Genomic DNA, 14,497 nt, shown 5'->3' on the forward strand with positions numbered 1-14,497 from the left:
TATTTTTTATTAATTATTTAATTATTGTTTATTAATCATTCAATTATTTTTGATTAATTATTTAATTACTGCTTATAAATTTTTCAATTAATTTTTATTAATTATTTAATTAATGTTTATTAATTTTCCAGTTAAGGGTTTTTATTAATTTTTCAATTAATTATTTAATTAATGTTTATTAATTTTCCAATTAAGGGTTTTTATTAATTATTCAATTAATTATTTATCAATTACCAATTAAGTGTTTTTTTAATATTTAATTAATGTGTTTATTAATTATTTAACTAATGTTTTTTTATTAATTTTTTTAAGTTTCTAAATAAATTATAAATTTTTTTTTTTAGTTTCTAAGCAAAAAATCTGATGAAATGTTAAAAGAATATTAAATTAAAAAAGAGATAACCATATGACGCTAAATTATAGAAACATTATGTTAAAACATAAAAATTGTTTGCTATGTTAAAAATATTTCAGTGAAAAAGCTGCTATGTTTATTTAAATAAAACATAAAATGTACGAAATAACCTATTTCATTGCTATATGCAGACTGAATAATTAATAAATTGGTTTTGAAAAATTAAAATTCTTTATTATTAATATTATTAATAATATTTAGTGATTCTTGAAGTCTTTTTATACATCCAGAAATATCGAACCGCCGACCATCTGACATTTAGTTTTAAATTGACTTGATCAATGAAATTCACGGATTTCTTTAAAAGTTTCTAGTAAAATTCGCGAAAAGAATTTCAGATGAATAATAATTTTGATTTTTTTTAAAGGAAGTGTCTTTTTGAATAAAGTCATTCTAGTAAAATCGAAGAAAGTACGAACTGCACGAATGTAAAAATTCACATTTTCAAAAGTCATTAATTTTCCTTTCAAAATTATTATTTTCCGGTATTTGAACATCCAGATTTCATGATAGACTGCGAAGGTAGTATAAAATACTGAAAGCGACGCAGACTTTACTCGCACTTGTTAGATTTTTCCCTTTTAAATATATCTGACATGGCAGAAGTAATTTTTCATTTTGAATCAATTTAGTCATCGACGCCTTTTAATACCTTCATTAATCTTAGTTTCTCTTCATTAACCTGATTCAGACCATCACTGAGTAAAAATATATGTTTATCTTAAAAGCATCATAAATAAACTTCCATTTTACATTTTAGTCAACTTTTAGCACCGAGTTCTGGTGCCAATCAATACGTTGGGATGTTAAATGACTTTTACCTCGAAGCTGTCAAGAATTTTTACTATTGATTTGAATATTTTCTTTCTTTGCATTTTCTTTTTGAAAGAGAATATTTCATCAAGATGATTTTGAGAATAAATTTTTAAAAAGGTAAATGTAAATAAAATAAATATGTAAATGCAAATATGATTAGAATAAGTTCGTATTTTATTATATTTCAGATAAACTAATCCACCTGTCTCAACGAAATTTTCTACGGACGCAAAATTACGTTTCAAGTAAAACTATTTCATAAAATGTTTTTTGTATTTACTCATGGTCATTTAGACCTGCTAATCATAGTAGAAACGATCCAAGGTTCACCTGCTAAATTATAACTTTGGAAATGAAGATGCTAGTGTAGTTGAGAGATCATTCTGGTCTTAAGATCTATGCTCTGCTAGATATACCTACATCTACGCTCTATTGACTCTAAGAATCATCCTAGTACTAAAAAATGCATTGTTGCAATTGTGGGAAGGTAGCAACAGGGACTAATCAACCTTATTCGTTTGCACTAACATATCGTCTGTGAGAGAAATCTACCCCAGGATTAAAATCCTTTAATATATATGAAAGCTAGTAGTTCTGAGTTTTCGACATTTCTGCATTAACAGACGATCATGAACACGTGATTGCGGTAACTGACGATCAGGAACGAGTACGTACCATTATTTAAGTATTATATCAAATTTTAATTATAGAACTGTGCATTTGCATTATAGATTCTGCATCAAAACTAAATTTCTGATAAATATAATCATTAATTAACTGAAAGTTAAACAGTTTTCTTTAAAACTCTTAAAGGAAAAAAAATCCTGCATATTTGATTTTCAGTAAAATATTAGCACAGAAATATTTCATTTTTATTTTGCTGTAGGTTAGACTACGGCTGTTTAACCATGATTATATTTTTAATAAAGAAAAAAAAAATATTATGTAGAAAATTATTATACTTGTAATGAAGAAAATATATTATATAGGAAATGATTATATTTGTAACAAAAAAAATATTATGTAGGAAATGATTATATTTGTAATAAAAAAAATATTATGTAGGAAATGATTATATTTGTAATAAAAAAAAATACTACGTAGGAAATGATGGTACTTGTTATAAAAAATATTATGTAGGAACTAAGACAGTGTATAGTCAGTCTGAGAATGCGTCCAAATATTGTTCTTTATTTCAGGACTAATTACCGCACACTAAAACTGTAAGTGCATGCCGCTGTAGAAATATGCTTTCTATGAGTGTATGAAACATTTCTACATGCAAGGGGTCAGCTGCATATGTAGATTTACACAAATTCAATTTTTTCAAACAGCGACACCCAATTTCGAATACATATCTGAATTTCTTAGATTAAAATAGCTCATATACATACAACAATTTGTAATTTTTAATAAACTGTTTATGAGTTATAAGTTATTGAAAATTTGAATTCATAATATTAAATGATAGTTTCCTTTTTTTTCAGTATATTTCAATATATAATGAAATTTTGAAAATAATTCCTCTATGCATTAAAATACTCTACAAACAACAAAAATATAATGCATATTTAAAAATACGAAAGCATATTTTACATTTTTGATTTTTAAAAACTCATTAGTAAATTTTTTATAGAAACTCCGAAATTTTTATGCCAATCAAAGAAGCAAAACCTGAAACATCACTATTCAGAATATTATCCATGTCCGTCAAATATTTTTTTATGATATGCGATAATAACCAAAAGCTTTTAAAACATTATGATATTTGCAGGGTTTTTATTTGGGGGGGGAGAGGGGGGCATCTTTGCTTCAACAAAATAAATTTCTTGCAGGACTGAAAAATTGTTAAAATGGTATGTAAATCATAGCACGTCTTTCAAATTGCTTTAGATTATACAGTTTTTGTTTTAAAATTAAATGCTGAAGTAAAGAGAAAAAATCCATGCATGTTGCAGATTCTATTCCAATTGCATTTCAAGCGAAATTTCATTTGGGATAAATAGAAAATTATTTGTGAGATTTTTATTTAATTATAAAAGTACAGAAGTAAAATTTTGTACAAAGTACAAATTTACATAGAGTGTAATATATGAATAATTTAAAACATTATTGAATAAAATACAAAAGCAAACCCTTTTACAAATTACCCTTTTTTTAAATAGCATTTAAACTTTTCAATAGCTATTTTTTTTAGTTAATACACTTTCTGGCAAAGAAAGATTATGTATAAAATATCCTTAAAAATTATCTTAAATAACGATTGTTGGAGACGTGAACTTGCAAATCAACAGTATGTTTCTAGAAAATGCACTTTTATTTTTCAACTGCTCTAAAAACTTTTAATTTAAGCATGTTTTATTAATATTAATTGCTAAGCGTATTAAGCATTTTTCATTATGTTAAACAATATCCTTCGAAAATACTACTTATCTATTATTTATTTGTAATTAAACATAAAAAAAGCATAGATTTAAATTCTTATTTAGTTTAGTTGATAATAAAAGTAAATATAAAAAAAGAACTAATTGCCCTTACAGTAAAGTTTCCGTATTAACGACTAAATTGAAAAGTTTAGCAAAAATAAGTATTAATATGACCTATATGTTTACATATATTGAAACAACACAAAATTATATTTTTTTCGTATATCTGCTATTACTTTGTGTCAATTTATGTAACATTTTATTTCCGAGAATTTCTCATTATATAGAATCTGTTAAAAATGAAAAAAAATAGGTTTTACAATTGTAAAATGCGAAAATGATGCAAATATAAATTTGAAGATGTCTTTTTTTTGCGAAAGCAATTTACATATTTTTAGAGAAGACATTCTTTCGTATCAAATGACATTTTTCCTTGACTTTTAACTTTTGTAGACTTTTATAGCATTAAAAGAGCTTGGATTTGTTATAATTTTTTGACGGACTTATAAAATTGCTACATTTTTTATATCTCAAAACATTTGGAAAGACAATTTTATCTGAAATTTTATTCATTTTGATGCAACTATTTTATTTTTTTAACATGTAACAAATTTTAACTGAAAGAAAACTTAAAATATATACTTTTGTTATTAATATTAAAAAATACAAAGCACAGATGAGAAATTCAACGATTTAATATTGTCACGTAGGTTCTTTAGTGTAGAACGCAATGATAAACAGAAGTAGAGCTAAAGCAATTTATTAACTCAACTCTGAACTGAGAACACAGTGACTGACAGATCTTCTGCTTTTATACTAGCAGGGAAAGTTCCAGAATACTTTTCTGGAGACAGTAAGAAAAATCCAGAACACTTGTCTGGTAAATTAAACAAATGTCCAGAATCTTCTGGAACATGAAATAAAGGAAAACATAAAATCAAGGAATTAAATATTTACACAGACTGTGAATCGCATTGTCTATATCGGGATTCGAACTTACGATCTCTTGATTAAGAAACCAGTGCTATGACCATTCGGCCATGGAGAATCGATTGCCTCTTTTCAATGCGGCAATATGTGCGAAATATTACCTGGAGAAACCGAAATTATAGAATGCCAGTATTCTTCAACTTCGAACTGAAAGTTTTCTATAAATCGTATTAGTTCATATCCAACAAGATATAAATGTATTTTTGATATAAATACTCTTGGCAACCCTTTTTTCCATCATTGAAAATCTTCTTCTATTCTGAACAATTTAAAGAAATCTACCTTTGTTTTTTTTGAAGATTTATGACATATATAATTATAAATTCCTTTTGTTGAAAACTGATTTTCGTCTTTCAACTGATCTTGTGGTTGATTCATAAACTTCATTAAATAGTAGTTGCAATTTTTGTTCTCATATACTATTAGTTACTTTTTTAACTAATTCTTTGCTCGTACGAAATTCTAATGTTTTGGGGAATGCGTGCTGTGTGGTTTTCTGCTTTGGAAATGATGTTAAGTTGGAGACAACGTTTTGTTTTTATTTTTTCGAAAAAGAATTTATACGTATTTTCTCCTCAGTAATTAGAAAAGATAATGCTTGTATTTTTTTTTTTTTGTAAATAAACCATTTATAATTATTCTTAGAAGTGACACAAGCATATATTAATAGTATAGGTTGTTATCTTCTGGACTATTTGTCAAAAACATGTCATTTTTTTGGACTACATCGCTTTGTTTCTGCAAATGCAGTTGAAGACTTTGTTGTCTACATCGCGTTTGTTGCGATTGCCGCGATCGCATATGCTTCTCACAATGTAATCGAAGCGTCAGCTTCTGGCACCTAAATAAATGTCTTGACCACGTTTTAGTTTCAACACAGCTTAGTTTAAAATCATTGGATGATTCTGACTATGTAATACTTATTTATATCTTATTATTTTAGCGTATCTTATTTTTTCTATGAAATCTGTGTGTTAGTATCGTTTCTGTTTATATTAAAAAAGAAAATCTCTTGTTTTAATGAAATATTTTAGTGATTTGAAATTCTTTATACAAACGAAAAAAGAAATATTGCTTTTTTCAGTGTAAAACAAAGGTCTTTTCAAATTGTCTTTTTATAAAAGATGTTTTTATACACATTGAAACTTCAGAAGCAGGAAATTCACGCTTGTACAGGAAATTACTTATCCGGTTATTATTTTTATGCCAAGGCGTCAGAGTACTCGAAAGATATCCACTCATATATCCGCTTCCGATTTTGATATCCTGTTAGTTCTAAAGATTATTTCTTAGTGTAAAGCATAAATAAATCATCTGTTTTGAAAGCAAATTAATTAAGTAGTTGTTTATATATTTTTTTGTATTATTTTGAGTAATATTACTTTTTTTATAAGAATATATTTCAAAGCAAATAAAGACAAAAGTCGATAATATTCTGAAGCAAACTTTTGTTAAACGAATCTTTATAAATGTTTAATTTAAAGGAAAATAGCCTGCTAGGAAAATGTCCATGAATTCTTCACTTTTCATTTCGGTCAGTGATTTACTGACTGATTTAATTCTGGCTTATATAAATTTCTGTGGATATTTTTCTTTTTTGGTTCTGGCAGTTTTTCTATAAAAAAGCAGAACTTCGTTTTTTATGGTAAAAATTCTATATATGACTAAATATATTAAAAATCTATGAAAGTAATTTAGTTTAATTTAATTTTTTTCATATTTGGCTTAGAAGAAACATGTTGAATCCAATGATAAATAAAATTGAATCTATCTAGTGATTTAGATAAAAAATTAAATGAAGAGAGCGGATAAGAGAGAGTCACTAAAATAAAAAGAGAACATTGAAAAGGGGGAAAATATTTATTGAGCAAGTAACATAAAGACAAATTGTTTAACAAAATTCATTAACATATTAGTTTTATTTTCCTCAGCAGTACTATCATCATTTGATAGAGAATAGAGTTCATATGAGATACAATCAATTCCATTTTCTAATATAAATTATTTATCATAAAAAGAATATAAAGAGTTTTTATTCACTACATTAGCACTGATTTCATGATTTCGATTTAAAATCTGATGTTGATAAACTCTTTCATTTGACCTACTATTTAAAACATTCACATATATATGAAATCACGTACATAATGAAGCATAAAGTGAAGCATATCCTTTATATATGTTTTCAAGAAGCGATAAATAAAACTAGAATTGTTCTGTTTCATATGTATTTATTTATTTTATTATCTCAGATCCTGTTACCAATATCTCGACCTACCATCTCAGCTAAATAGTCACTGGAAGTATTAGTTATAAAAATTCTCCGGTTTGATTCACCAAAATTTTTTTTTCTTTTGTTTAATACAAATTGATCGATCAGCAATTTGTCTGATACTTTTTTATATTTTGCAATTTTTTTCACATTCACAGGAATATTATCTGCAAGCACGTTCACATATTGACAGTATTTGGGATGTGTCTACATTTTGCAGAAGTGTTATTCTTTATTTTGGAGAAACTACTGATAATAAATGTAAAAATGAATAGTTCTTCAACTGTTTCATCATTTTGGTCTTTATACGCAATATATACCACTGCTATCTGGAAACAAACTGTCACGTAATCTGTATTCCTTTTTCGTTAGGGGATGGAGGTCAAATACTAAATAAGTAAATGGTTTCTCTGCCGCCTTTTTATATGCATCCACCACTAATTTCGAATTTCCTGGGTAGAGTTGCCTACCAAAGCAATGAATTTGGCTCATATCTCTTGACTTTTAAAATGGCATTATATAGTGAGAGTTCAAGCTAATATATCGCTTAAACTAATAACTTTACATTTATCAAGTTTTGTAAAATTAAAATTACACTTATATTACAGTGGTGTGAAACCGAAGTAAATAATTCTACAATTTTGTTATTTAAATGTTGCATAAAATCATCGATAATTATTATATCTGTTCCTGTGTAGTCTTCAGGAAGACCATGAATACATTCATGGCTGGTTCTTCTAAAAACCAAGGAGAACTACACGCTTAGCACCATTTTATTTTATCTAAGCCCTTATCATAACTATTGTTTTCTAGAATTTTCCGCAACAATGATATTTTACCAGACTGACTTTGTCCAACGATTAAACAGGTACTTGGATGTCTCAGCAATTTTAATTAGGATTTTACAACGCAGAAATTTTCATGAAACTAAAAGTAATTGATTTGTATTCGAACTTTTATAGTTTCTGGAATGTAACGACTATTACAAAACGGTATAGTAGTTACCGTTCATTATCACCAAAAACATATACTAAATTCGAACCTAGTTGGTCTAAAAGATCAGATTGTTTGGAAAGTTTTAATTCAACCATCCAAGCCGTCTAATCCTAGAGCGAATTCATCCATTGAAGCTATAAAAGTGTGTTTGAAACCTAAGCAAGAAGTTCAATCACTTATTCAAAAGGTTGGAAATATACTTATCATTCAAAAATGTAGATCCTTAAAAATAGAAGTATGATAAAACGTGTGAACGGAAACAGAAAGGTCGGTTGGGCTAGGAGTGATAAGCGAGAATAAATAAACTACACGCTGCTCATATAAGAGAAGACATATCTAGAAATTATTATTCGCAAATTATGTGAGAAACATATGCGATGTGCGCAGCAGCAGCTGCGATCACAACAAACGCGATGCAGGCAACAAATGCTTGAACCGCATTTGCAGAAACATACGCGATGTGAGCAACAAATGCTTCAACTGCATTTGCAGAAACAAACGCGATGTGAGCAATAAATGCTTCAACTGCGTTTGCTGTAACAAACCCGATGTAGTCCAAAAAATGACATGTTTTTGATAAATAGTTCAGAAAATGACAACCTATACTTTTTATATAGTGTGTTTTTTAATGAAAGTCTTTCCGATTACTCAGATGAATAACAATATGGGTACGTTGCAACTAAAAATAAAATTCCTCTCAGCAAGCTGGAAGTCAAAGGTAGTTTCCATTACAACTGAGTTACTATCTGGCAGCATAAATTATTCATGTCAGAATGAGTTAAAATTAGGGAATGAAAATCAGTTTTCAACCTTTAATTGCTAGCATATTGCAATTATCGAAAATCTTTAAATATAAAAGTTGTTTGTATTAATGAGGCGCTGATTTGGCTACCTGGATTTGTTTTCCTATCTTCAATATTCCACACCAATTCCACTCCCTATGAGCTAGATAGGCCATTTACGAACTCGTCCGAGATTTTTACATTTCTAACAACCTATTCCAAGCCAGTTAAAATCCAAAATGAAATTACTCTAGTTATGGTATTTATATGATATATATAACTTCGGAACAACGAATTGTAATTTTGGGTTCTAAGCACCATGATCAGTGAAGATCTGAAGAAATTTTCCCGAAGCCTTGTCATGAGAATCATTGCAATAGGTAGACTTCCTATAGGAATCTACCTAGAAGAATTATTTCAGACTTTGGAGAGTAATACAGAACATTATATTATCACTTAGCTCCTTCATTTTCTATTCTTCAAAGAACAATATAGAGATATCTCTTTAAAAACATGTTTCTCACTTTTTGAATGCATCTTATTTATAAACTTTTCCACATGATTTGAATCAGGTAAAATCTCAGATAATTTCTTTTATTAAAAAAAAACCAAAAAACGAAACAGATATAATAATTCAATAATTCAACTGAGAATTGTAACAAAAATAAACAACCCGTTTTAAGAGAAAACTTCTTCTGGTCTACCTTCTGTCAAGTTGTCGAACTGATAAAAATAAAAACAAATCGGAGACAACTTCGAGTTTTAGTTGTTTCGGTCATACATTTTCATGTAGCTTAGAGTTGTCCGTTTCTTTCCAAAAAACAGTGCGCACAGCTGTCCTGTCCACTTTTCTATAAGAAAATACCACTTCAAAGGAGTAAGTGGTTGCAATGGCTTTCATCGCCCCGTTTTTAGAAATATCATTGTGTGTTGCAGGAAAAGATTTTATTGAATGACATATACATAGTGATAATAATTTTTTCAACAATGAAAGACTTTACAAGTTTCAAACTTTTTATATCAGTTTCGTAATTTTAAAGGAATGTTAGACTTTGAAAGTAATAAAAATCAACTAAATGTCCGATTAGGCATAATGGTATAACTCCAAAATGTATGTTTATTAGGGTAAAAATCAATAAAGTGTGGTTAATGAGTTAAATAATGAGGTTTATAAAGAAAAGTAAAAATAAGTATTAGATGTTATTTCATAAAACATGTTTTTATCTTCATTTATATATCTTTAAAACACTTCACGTGAATTTTAGAGTGTATGATATAAGATTTGCCATAAGGATTCCTGTTATATGCTATAAAAATCCGTTTTGGCACCAATTCTATTTCTGATAGCTGTAAGCCATTTTCATCTTAGAGAAACACAAAATTCTCATGAATATTCGATAAAAATGACAAAACTCGTTTCTGATAAATGACTTTTAAATAGAAAAAAAAATTATTTACAATGTATTTTTAAGAGTTAGTAATGAAAAATTATAGAAAAAACTCTCAATCTTTTTAGTTAGAAATTTTTAATCTTTTTAAATATAGTGTTTAGTTAATAATGTTTCAAAGAAATGTAATCAAATTTTGTTTGACACTTGAATATATATACAATTCCACAATTCAAAACCAATAATTTAGAGAAAATAATAGTAGATTTAATCCCTTTAAGAAAGTTTGATCCCTTTCCCTTAAGGCATGATGAGAGGAGATAGTAAAAAAGGTTTAAAAAAATGAGAAATGTTTGTATTAATAATGTGTCTAAGGACATAGTAAAAATATTTGATAAATGTTCGAAGAAAGTCTTTTTAATTTAAGATAAAATGATCCCTTTTAAATTTGAAATTAATATTTTAACTCATAAATCATGCAATAGATAATTTAGGTCATATTTTACTAGCGGAGAAAATTAATAAATTTCTGATTTTTATCAATTACAGAAAAAGCTTCAATGACGCAGTCGCCCACACCATTCTATTTTAGTTTAACAAAATTTCGAAATAAGATTTCAAATCCAATCAATTTTTCACTTAAATACTTAATTATTAACATTGCTAATGGATTATAACTAATTTGAATAACTTGTAAATCATTTTTTAACATTAACTGAACAATTCCATTAGAATGACGATGGAAAAAGCGGTTTGTGAATGAAACCTTCAAGGGTTAGAAGCAATATTTCAAGGTCAAACAAAAGATGATTGTGGTATCTTTTACTACATATCTATAAAGACAATCAGTTCTTCTCCAATTCCTTCAAATATGCACAATCATCATCAAAAATGTGCAATATTTAATTTTTGAGATTGCATATTTTAAGTTTGAGTAATTATCTACATATTCAAAATATCTATCAAAAGCAAAAGAATCACAACACCCGGCCTCACTCATTGGTTTGATTTTGCCAGTTTTTTTCATACGAAAGTCCATGATCACTACATACGTCATTAATGACCTCTGCATTCTATTTCTGTCCGTTATCTAGTCAATTTCAAAACAACAACAACAAAAAAACATACTTCGCAGTGCATTATCTATAGGGAAAATCCTTTATAAGGAATTCAGCTATGTTCATTATGCCGATTTCATTTTTTTTTATTTGAAAGTTAATAAGTCCTAAATACATTATCAATGGTTACCTGTTCTTCACCATCATCCATTTTCGAGAGAAATTACAAAAAATACTACTTCACTTTATATTCTGTTTGGTGAAAATTCCCCACTCTTAATCGCTATAAAAATTTCGCCTATTTCTTCGCAAATCTCCATTCATTTTCAAAAGATATTCCAAAATAAAGTTTTAACAGAGCCTCTAACTTCAAAAATTGATTTTTCCAATTAATTTCGCTACTTTACAGCATAGATAATCAGTCAGTTGGATTTGTGTTTATTTTATACCAGTAAATTTTAAATGCTAATATTTTGCTGTGATAAGATGTAATTCTTAAAATTTTGCCTTCTGCATAATTTATTATATATAATATATGGTAAGCAAACAGTGGTTAGTAGATTTCTGAAAAGAAATAATGGCGAACCGATAAAATTCATTCAGATGGAACAGCATATATCAACAAAAATTAAAATTTTCATTCCGATATAACTATTTGTAAATATATTTTAATTTATTCATACATGTAATATAATTCGTAAAATAAACAGAAAAGTAAGTTTCGTTAATTTATGTTCCAATCAAGAGAAATATTTCGAAAATCACGATTTAAATCAGATTCACTACTGCTACGACGACACAAATGGCCGTGATGACTTATTGGGAGATATGTGGTAGAATAGTAGTAGAAACGAAACATGATTCCACTAGAGATCCGTCATGTATTCGGCTTAATGCACAGTAATAATAACGTCATCGACCAAGCGTCCTCCCATTGATGTGAGAATATCAGGTCAGGTGACGTCCTCGTCATTTGACCCTGGTACAAAATTATGAGGTCCGTTCCCGGAATCGCACACGTTTTGGCTCCAAACGGGGCGTTAGTATAATTAAACTAAGTCGCTCCAGGTCAATTTTCTATCGATATAAGTGGAATGGGGAGGCATGGAAAGTTTATTTTTTAAACATAATTGTGAGTAGAATATGGGAAAGAATATATAGTACTTAAGCAATAATCAGCTTTTATTTATTCAGTATAAATAATCAGCTTTTGTTTTTGATAAAAAAATGTCGCCAACTTCTCCAATTCATAAAATGTTACAAATTCAACGAGGTGATATATGCAGAAAAGAAAGACCCATGAATCATTCGAACTTATTTAAAATTGAAATACTTGAAATGCTAGGGAGTTTTTAAAATATATCAAAGTAATTTTATTCCAAAAGCTCGTAAAAACCATCTGTTCTAAAGCGATAGAGACTTTTAACAGATGCATGAATAATTTATATATTTCAGAGCAAAGTTTCATTGCTTTGCTCTAGCAACAAAATTCTTTACCTTATTTCATTTTACCAGTTCAAGTAGAATTGTTTAACTTACGTTGTTTGCCAAGAGGTATAGTTAAATATTTAATTATTATCCCAATCGTATAAAAACCATAAAATATTTACAATCATAATTAAATGTAGTAAAAATGTATCCAGAGAACATTTCTGACAAAATGCTTTGTTTGCATTTTAGAGGCATAATATTCGAAAAAAATATGGGAATTTGGATTATCTTATCAAAAAGTGATACTTGCCTAAAAAGAAATAAAATTTAATGCATTATACATTAAAATGCATTTTTTATTTGAAATAAAATTTAATAGTTTCCTTAATCAATATCACCGTTACAGCATAGATTTTTACAACCTGATTATTTTAATATATGAAATCTCAAAGCTATGATGTGTTTTAATAAATAATAAAACAATCAAGTAGATTAAATTACTTAAATCAATTCATAGATCCATAATCAATTTAACTTACAAAATTTCTGCTTTTTCCGAATCATACAGACTTGATTACTCTTACTTCGATTCGAGTATTAGTCATGTGTTCTCCAATTAGAGTGCAGCTTGAGAAGTTGAGCGGAGAGATTGTCAGTGAAGAGCTTTCTAAATTTTTTGTTCTTTAGGTTTAAGTTAACAAATTTTTTCAAGGGGGAAGACATCTAAGTGAAGTTTTAAAAAATAGAACATATTAATATATTAAACTGAGCTTAAAAATGTGCACCACTATATCAGATAGCTTGTTTTATATAATTTATTCAAATGGCATGCATTTTCTTCATCATTCTTCATCAAAAAGTGAATTAAATCTCCAAAAGTGAATTAAATCGCAATGTCTGCATAAGCTCTTTTTGCGTTGCAAGCTGATATAAATACTGAGATTTTTTTATGACTTTTGTATATTTTTAAATATTTGTGTTTATTGGGCATGTAGTAAAACAATACCTTTCTGCCTTTATTTTTATCTGTAGAAAAAACCATTCTTCTGAATCTGTTGTCCTGCAACAAATTTTAGGTCTGAGCAGTCAATGGGGTTAAGCAAATTAAATGTACTTCGTGGTTTACAATAAATTTATAGATCTATACTCGATTTTGAACCAAATCATTTGTAAGAACATATGGCTCAAAAATGTATATTTGCATTTTTTTTTCAATAAATAAAAGTGCTAAGTATTATGAATTTATGCGAAAAAAAATAAAGTTAAAACACACGTTTTATTATTTGAAGATTGCTCTTTCATTTGGGTATTATACTGTTAACAATATCTTAGATATGATTGTTTCGGATTACATATCGAAAATTGTAGTAGAGAATATTTTGTACACTGACAGAGAGCTTTAGAAATTAAAAAAAAAAGGAGAGAATTCTAATTTTCAACGCACTTTACATAGGAATATATAGTAACATTAAAAATAAACTATAAAAACTCTAAATTCTATGAGCTAAAAATCTTTATAAACACTAAAACTCACAGCTTGGATTGTACCAAGGATGCAAAGCCTGGATTGTACCAAATAATGATATACTATCAGAAGAGAAAAATTGCCAAATACAACATAAAAAAAGTTGCTGAAAGAATATAAGAGAAATAACTTTCATCTGCTCCAGGAAAACAGAATGCAATATATCAGCAGTAAAAATTTCAGACGTTAACTCTTTTATCTTTGCTACAATTCAACATAAAAATGTATATATAATTAAAAATGAAATCTAAAATTCCCAAATTAATTTTTACTCATACTTAATTTTATTTCCATTCGTAGAAAAACTTTTTGAGTTACTAGATACCCAAACTGAAGTTGGGATTTTGTGACGCCGGAGTTATTTTAAATTCCGATCAGGTTACAGATAGCACTGGATA

The 14,497-nt window shown here is 27.7% G+C and overlaps 1 protein-coding gene across 2 annotated transcripts in view; it reads right to left on the reverse strand.

Annotated features, from left to right (window-relative positions):
* LOC129960507 (synaptogenesis protein syg-2-like) overlaps window positions 1-14,497 on the reverse strand; it is a 250,103-nt gene that overhangs the window by 68,612 nt on the left and 166,994 nt on the right. The window lies entirely within an intron of this gene.

The sequence above is a fragment of the Argiope bruennichi genome, chromosome X2, assembly GCF_947563725.1.
Source record: "Argiope bruennichi chromosome X2, qqArgBrue1.1, whole genome shotgun sequence".
Classification (NCBI taxonomy): Eukaryota; Metazoa; Arthropoda; class Arachnida; order Araneae; family Araneidae; genus Argiope; species Argiope bruennichi.